Source organism: Salmo trutta, chromosome 14 (assembly GCF_901001165.1).
Source record: "Salmo trutta chromosome 14, fSalTru1.1, whole genome shotgun sequence".
Classification (NCBI taxonomy): Eukaryota; Metazoa; Chordata; class Actinopteri; order Salmoniformes; family Salmonidae; genus Salmo; species Salmo trutta.
In genome coordinates this window covers 85,604,925-85,612,522 of record NC_042970.1, presented here as the reverse complement: position 1 = coordinate 85,612,522, position 7,598 = coordinate 85,604,925, and the positions used below count along the sequence as shown (strand labels likewise).

The following is a 7,598-nucleotide window of genomic DNA, read 5'->3' as shown; positions in this document are numbered from 1 at the left end:
GTTCACCTGAACATTAATGCTGTGAAAGGATTTCCTATTCACAAAATCGGCCTCATGGGCACCTGAGGGGGCTTTTATCCTTATGTGTGTGCAGTCCACTGCACCAATGACATTGGGGAAACCTGTCACACAAAGTAATGAGTATCCTACTATGTGTTAACAGTTGTCCTGTAATTTGTAGATCCTCTTACCTGCAATCCTATAGAACTCCTCTTTGATGTCACAGAGTCTTCTGTGGCCAGGGAAGGAGATGAAGACATCTGCTAATGCTTTGATAGCCAGACACACACTCCTTATTGTGCGGCAAATTGTGGCCTTGTTCAGCTGTTCTGCATCCCCCACTGAGTACAGGAAGGCTCCACTAGCAAAAAAGCGCAAGGCCACACAAACCATTTGCTCCACACTCAGTGCATGGCTCCGTGCAGTGCGGTGCTTAATCCTGGGACCCAGTAGTCTGCATAGATACCTGATGCCATCTGCAGAAAACCTGTATCTTTCATATAGATGGTCATCAGGGAAGGCCAGTGGGTCCAACCGGTCCCTGAAGACCCTTTCTCGCCTGAAGGCTCTCCTCAGCACAAGTGCTTCTTCATCCACCACATCTCGCACGAATGGGCATGCCATTGTCAGAGCAGAAAGGAACACACAATTTTGGGCCTTCATATAGGCTAGTGGCCACACCTGGTGCTGGGGGGGTGGGCAAAAGAGGGCGATGCCTTATAACGATGACTTGGTTGTACTGATTGCTGGGAAAATAAAAAAAAACCTTAGAAAGATGCCACCATCCTGTGTGCTCACAATAAGAGCTCATATGTCATGGCTCACTTGACTTTACGAGAATATACCTAATTTTTATTTTGAGCTGTGTCATCTTCTTGGAGCTGGGGGAGGAAAGAAAAATAATGATTAATACATTTGTGTTACAGTTAGCATACAGTGTACATTGAAGGCATATCTCCCCTCCCTCTCAAGTTTTTTTATTTCAAGGCCCAGTTTCCTAATTGTCCTCTTTTTTATTTCGGACTCCAGTGCAAGATTTTCCATCTTTTTCTTCTTGTACTGAATGTCTATGTCTGCCAGTTCTATTTGGTGCCGGATGTGGTTGCCAATGTAACTTTTTGATAGTTTCTGAGCCTTGATAACACATTACAATTAGCGCAGCTGGAATTTGGCAGGATGTGGTGTCCTTTTATTAATACGCACTATGTTGCCAGGCTGGTTTTCCCACTGTATAGCATCTGGGTCCTGTAAAAGAAATTAGATTTTTTGATTTTGATGAGGACTCCTCACCATTGTAGAGTAAATAGTACTTTCACAGTCTTAACATGATACCTCATGCCTTCTGGAATCCAGAGAGATGGTCTCCTCCTCATCATCGTCTCCATCATGTGCTGTTGCTGCTGCACTGGGGCCTTCACCCTATCACATTTAATCGGATTCATATTGAAGCTAGTAGACAAGACATGCCAGGCCTACAGTATGCCTTTGATGGAGTACTCACTGGATCAGCATCGTCTGGTGCTTGTGCTGGTGGCTCTAACAGGAACACAGTGCTGCCAGACACTGCAAGGCAATAGGTAAACCAAAGTCAGACAGTCCAAATTGATTCAATATGAATGTGGTTGTATCCCATGTAGAGATGGAAGGACATACCTTGAATGAAGCGGGTGGCATCTTGGGAGGAACCTATGCTCGTCTCTTTCCCCCCAGGGATCCCCTCTAAGACGGGCCTGCCTTTATTTAGCTCTAAGGCCATGTCCTCTGCTGGGGTAAGGTCAGCCTTTGGTGACCCACCACCCGTGCCTTGTCTGTGGGTATTCTTTTTCACTGCTAAAACAGTACAGACAATGTGTGAGCAGGCACCTTCTGGGTACAATATATGCTTGTGCTTTGTTAAATATTAGTCAGGGACCATACCATTCTGCAGAATGTTCTTGTATTTGATTTTGACCTGCTGCCATGTCCGTTTTGGCCCGTTCATGTTTAATCTACACACACACACACACACACACACACACACACACACACACACACACACATTTAATGGAGTCACACTGCAAAAAATTACTTGGTATTTTTGTCTTGTTTTCAGTAAAAATATCAAAAAATCTATCATAGCTTTATACAGTGTGATGGAGTTACTTTACACAATTTCACTCATATCTGCAGTGCATTTCAATAAAAAATTTAACCGTTTCATAATTACAGTACAACTGCATTTTTGGAGATGTGAATTAAATATTTGAATTGTAATTGTGATGTTTCAGCGGAGCGGTGACTGTGTAATTGTGCACTACTTACGCATTCAGGCGGTCTGCAATACTTTGCCACGCTTTTTCTCTTTGCTTTATCACTGTGGCGGTGTTGCCTTTCTTCTTAATTATATCTTTTACCTCCTCGTATGCCTCCATGAGGATTTGTGCTTCCGACGGGGAAAAGTACGCGGCTCTAGTTGCCATGGTAAATCAGTTAATCTGTGATCTGTGGCGGGGTCTATTTGAGTGAGCCGTGAGCGCGCACCTATCCAGGATTGATTTCACCTGGCTTAATGAATCCGTGTCTGCTCATCCTGGCTTTGTCTTTGTGCAACCAATTAAGCCTGGACGCACATGTTTTGGCTTCATTGAGCTCAGCTGAGTCATTTATCCCGGATGTCTTAATTCTACTTTTGTGCAACAGGCCCCAGGGAAGGCTTGCAGACAGAGTGTAAACAGGAACAGAAAATACAGAGTCCTTCCTCTTCCTCGTTCCATCTCTGCTACAGCGGCCATCAAAAACATAAAAACAGACGATGACCTCATTACAAAAAACAAAGTACACAAAGTAAATTTATTTCTCAGCTATTTGACTTTCAAACAATCTTAACTATAAAAAGAGTAATGATATGTGTTATAACTGTTGTACAACAAACTACATTCCCAAACAACATAGCCTATACCAGGAAAACATAATGTACTCATATAGGGGGTGTCAAAGTACATCCTAAACATGCTTATAATTCTACAGTTGACATTCTGCTACATGTTGGGACCAGATGAACCAGTTCCTGTGCACCAGGGATGGGCAACTCCAGTCCTCTGGGGCTTGATTTTCCTCCAGCCCTAGAGCTAAAACACCTAATCATTCAAACCTGAAGACCATGATTCAATTATTAAATGATTATTGGAGTCGGGTGTGTTAGCTGGGGCAAAAGTATGATTGTGTTTCCCTTCACAGGCGTCATATGCATCAACCAATAGTTGCGTCCCTTGTCATCAACTATGCCGTCGGGCACCAGATTGCTACAACATATGGTGTGGTTAGCTGATATCAGAGGAGCCTGGTGGGAGGAGCTATAGGAGGACGGGCTCATAGTAACGGCTGGAATGGAAACAACGGAACGGCGTCAAACATTGTTTGATGTGTTGGTACCATTCCATTGATTCCATTTGAGATATTACAATAAGCCCATCCTCCTATAGCTCCTCCCAACAGCCTCCTCTGGCCAATATGTAAAATACCTATCCAGGCATTGTCAAACATATTTGTTTGGGCTTCTTTCAGTCAATTTGCAGACTACAAATTATTTGTAATTATGTTCCGGCCCCCGACCATACGCTCCAGAAAAAGATTATCGGACAGTGGCTGAATCTAGCTGATGATCCCTGCACTATAGGCTACTTAACCCTTGAACTCTCTTAGGTAAATATCATAGACACTGACCTGTGCTACACTATCTTGTCCTAGTTTCTATTCAATAAAACAAGATAAATGTTTCAGATAAAAGTGAAAAACATCATTCTCCTTTCATTGTAATACAATATTAAACCACATGTACAGTTGAAGTCGGAAGTTTACATAAACCTTAGCCAAATACATTTAAACTCAGTTTTTCACAATTCCTGACATTTAATCCTAGTAAAAATCCCCTGTATTAGGTCAGTTAGGATCACCACTTTATTTTAAGAATGTGAAATGTCAGAATAATAGTAGAGATAATTATTTATTTCAGCTATTATTTCTTTCATCACATTCCCAGCAGGTCAGAAGTTTACATACACTCAATTAGTATTTGGTAGCATTGCCTTTAAATTGTTTAACTTGGGTCAAACGTTTTGGGTAGCCTTCCACAAGCTTCCCACAATAAGTTGGGTGAATTTTGGCCCATTCCTCCTGACAGAGCTGGTGTAACTGAGTCAGGTTTGTAGGCCTCCTTGCCCGCACATGCTTTTTCAGTTTTGCCCACAAATTGTCTATGGAATTGAGGTCAGGGCTTTGTGATGGCCACTCCAATGCCTTGACTTTGTTGTCCTTAAGCCATTTTGCTACAACTTTGGAAGTATGCTTGGGGTCATTGCCCATTTGGAAGACCCATTTGCGACCAAGCTTTGCGACCAACTTCCTGACTGATGTCTGAGATGTTGCTTCAATATATTCACATAATTTCCTGCCTCATGATGCCATCTATTTTGTGAAGTGCACCAGTCCCTCCTGCAGCAAAGCACCCCCACAACATGATGCTGCCACCCCCGTGCTTCACGGTTGGGATGGTGTTCTTCAGCTTGTAAGCCTCCCCCTTTTTCCTCCAAACATAACGATGGTCTTTATGGCCAGAGGACATTTCTCCAAAAAGTACGATCTTTGTCCCCATGTGCATTTGCAAACCGTAGTCTGGCTTTTTTATGGCGGTTTTGGAGCAGTGGCTTTTTCCTTTTGCTGAGCAGCCTTTCAGGTTATGTCGATATAGGACTCGTTTCACTGTAGATATAGATACTTTTGATACTTCCTCAAGCATCTTCACAAGGTCCTTTGCTGTTGTTCTGGGATTGATTTGCACTTTTCACACCAAAGTACGTTAATTTCTAGGAGACAGAATGTGTCTCCTTCCTGAGCGGTATGACGACTGCGTGGTCCTATGGTGTTTATACTTGAATACTATTGTTTGTACAGATAAACATGGTACCTTCAGGCATTTGGAAATTGCTCCCAAGGATGAACCTGACTTATGGAGGTCTACAATATTTTTCTGAGGTCTTGGCTGATTTCTTTTGATTTTCCCACGATGTCAAGCAAAGAGGCACTGAATTTGAAGGTAGGCCTTGAAATACATCCACAGGTACACCTCCAAATGATGTCAATTAGCCCATCAGAAGCTTCTACATCCATGACATCCTTTTCTGGAATTTTCCAAGCTGTTTAAAGGCACAGTCAACCTAAGTGTATGTAAACTTCCCCGACTTCAACTTTATGAATACAAACATATAGAAGAATGTGATTGTTGACTTTCTAATTGTTTGATTATACACTACCGTTTAAAAGTTTGGGGTCACTTAGAAATGTCCTTGTTATTTGAAAGAAAAGCACATTTTTTTGTCAATTAAAATAACATCAAATTGATCAGAAATACAGTGTAGACATTGTTAATGACTATTGTAGCTGGAAACGGCTGATTTTTAATGGAATATCTACATTGACGAACAGAGGCCCATTATCAGCAACTATCACTCCAGTGTTCCAATGGCAAGTTGTGTTCCTCAACTGGCAGCTTCATTAAATAGTACCCGCAAAACACCTGTCTCAACGTCAACAGTGAAGAGGCGACTCTGGGATGCTGGCCTTCTAGTCAGAGTTCCACAGAAAAAGCCATATCTCAGACTGGCCAATAAAAATAAAAGATTAAGATGGGCAAAAGAACACAGACACTGGACAGAAAGCCAGCATCCCAGAGTCGCCTCTTCACTGTTGACGTTGAGACTGGTATTTTGTGAGGCATCTGTTTCTCAAACTAGACACTCTAATGTACTTGTCCTCTCGCTCAGTTGTGCACCGGGGCCTCCCACTCCGCTTTCTATTCTGGTTAGAGCAAGTTTGCGCTGTTCTGTGAAGGGAGTAGTACACAGCGTTGTACGAGATCTTCAGTATCTTCGCAATTTCTCGCATGGAAAAGCCTTCATTTCTCAGAACAAGAATAGACTGACGAGTTTCAGAAGAAAGGTCTTTGTTTCTGGCCATTTTGAGACTGTAATCGAACCCATAAATGCCAGTGCTCCAGATACTCAACTAGTCTGAAGAAGGCCAGTTTTATTGCTTCTTTAATCAGGAAAACAGTTTTCAGCTGTGCTAACATAATTTCAAAAGGGATTTCTAATGATTAATTAGCCTTTTAAAAAGCTAAACTTGGATTAGCTAACACAACGTGCCATTGGAACACAGGAGTGATGGTTGCTGATAATGGGCCTCAGTACACCTATGTAGATATTCCATTAAAAATCAGCCGTTTCCAGCTACTATAGTCATTTAGAACATTAACAATGTCTACACTGTATTTCTGATCAATTTGATGTTATTTTAATGGCCAAAAAATTTGCTTTTTCTTTCAAAAACAAAGACATTTCTAAGTGACCCCAAACTTTTGAATGGTAGTGTATATGCATAAATAGCAACGAACCTGGTATCAGTAAAATGTTTACTTAATATTGTACAGTTATTAAAATACTGTACAATAGGTTGTTGTACATTGCCGCCAAAGATTGTTGTATCATGGCACAAGAGCTGGGCGATATGGCCAAAATATTATATCACGGTATTTAAAAAATAATTGACGGTATTTAAAGTTTTTGAATAATACAAGTTGTAAATTTGCTTTATGAGTAGTGAGTGCTCCTAGGGTGCTTTATGAGTAGTGAGTGATCCTAGGGTGCTTTATGAGTAGTGAGTGATGCCAGGGTGCTTTATGAGTAGTGAGTGATACTAGGGTACTTTATGAGTAGTGAGTGATCCTAGGGTGCTTTATGAGTAGTGAGTGATACTAGAGTGCTTTATGAGTAGTGAGTGATCCTAGGGTGCTTTATGAGTAGTGAGTGATACTAGAGTGCTTTATGAGTAGTGAGTGATCCTAGGGTGCTTTATGAGTAGTGAGTGATCCTAGGGTGCTTTATGAAAAATGTAACGAGTACTTTTAGGTGTCAGAGAAGATGTTTGGAGTAAAAAGTACAGTATTTTCTATAGAAATGTTTATTTTATTTACCTTTATTTAACTAGGCAAGTCAGTTAAGAACAAATTCTTATCTAGTGAATGTAGTGAAGTAAAAGTCGTCAAAAATAAAAAATAGTAAAGCACAGACACCAAAAAAAATGACTTAATTAAGTAGTACTTGAAAGTATTTCTACTTGTACTTGAAAGTATTTTTACTTAAGTACTTTACACCACTGCTTAATTGAGATAATTTCCACACTGCCACGTAGAGCTGCACGATATGGGCAAATAATCTAGGATTTATTTTTAACAAAATGTTGCAATTGCAATTTGACTTGCGAATTAGATCAAAACTGTTGTAATCATGGAAATAGAATGACTATTCTAATTCTATAGTTAGAATATAACAGTGGGCACTTTGAATACAGTGCTGTTTGAGATGACAACAAATTCAAATGCCAGGAAGGAGTTATTGTGACAGGGTAGAAACTAAAAAGTGTTGATAAGTGTTTCCTAGAGGACTTTGACTACATTGCATGTTTTCTCTTAGCTACTTCATGTAGCTAAAATATTCTTGCTTTGCATATTCCTCTTTGATTTAGAAGATACTGTTGCACAAACAACATGCTGATTAGGTCTACAC

The 7,598-nt window shown here is 40.7% G+C and overlaps 1 long non-coding RNA gene across 1 annotated transcript; it reads right to left on the bottom strand.

The window, feature by feature from the left end:
- Nucleotides 1-1,054: 1,054 nt before the first annotated feature.
- On the bottom strand, nucleotides 1,055-1,375 carry LOC115207165 (uncharacterized). The gene is made up of 2 exons (XR_003880935.1): nucleotides 1,333-1,375; nucleotides 1,055-1,245 (listed from the first exon to the last, which is right to left on the bottom strand). It is a non-coding gene; the product is annotated as an uncharacterized LOC115207165 (long non-coding RNA).
- Nucleotides 1,376-7,598: the final 6,223 nt, after the last annotated feature.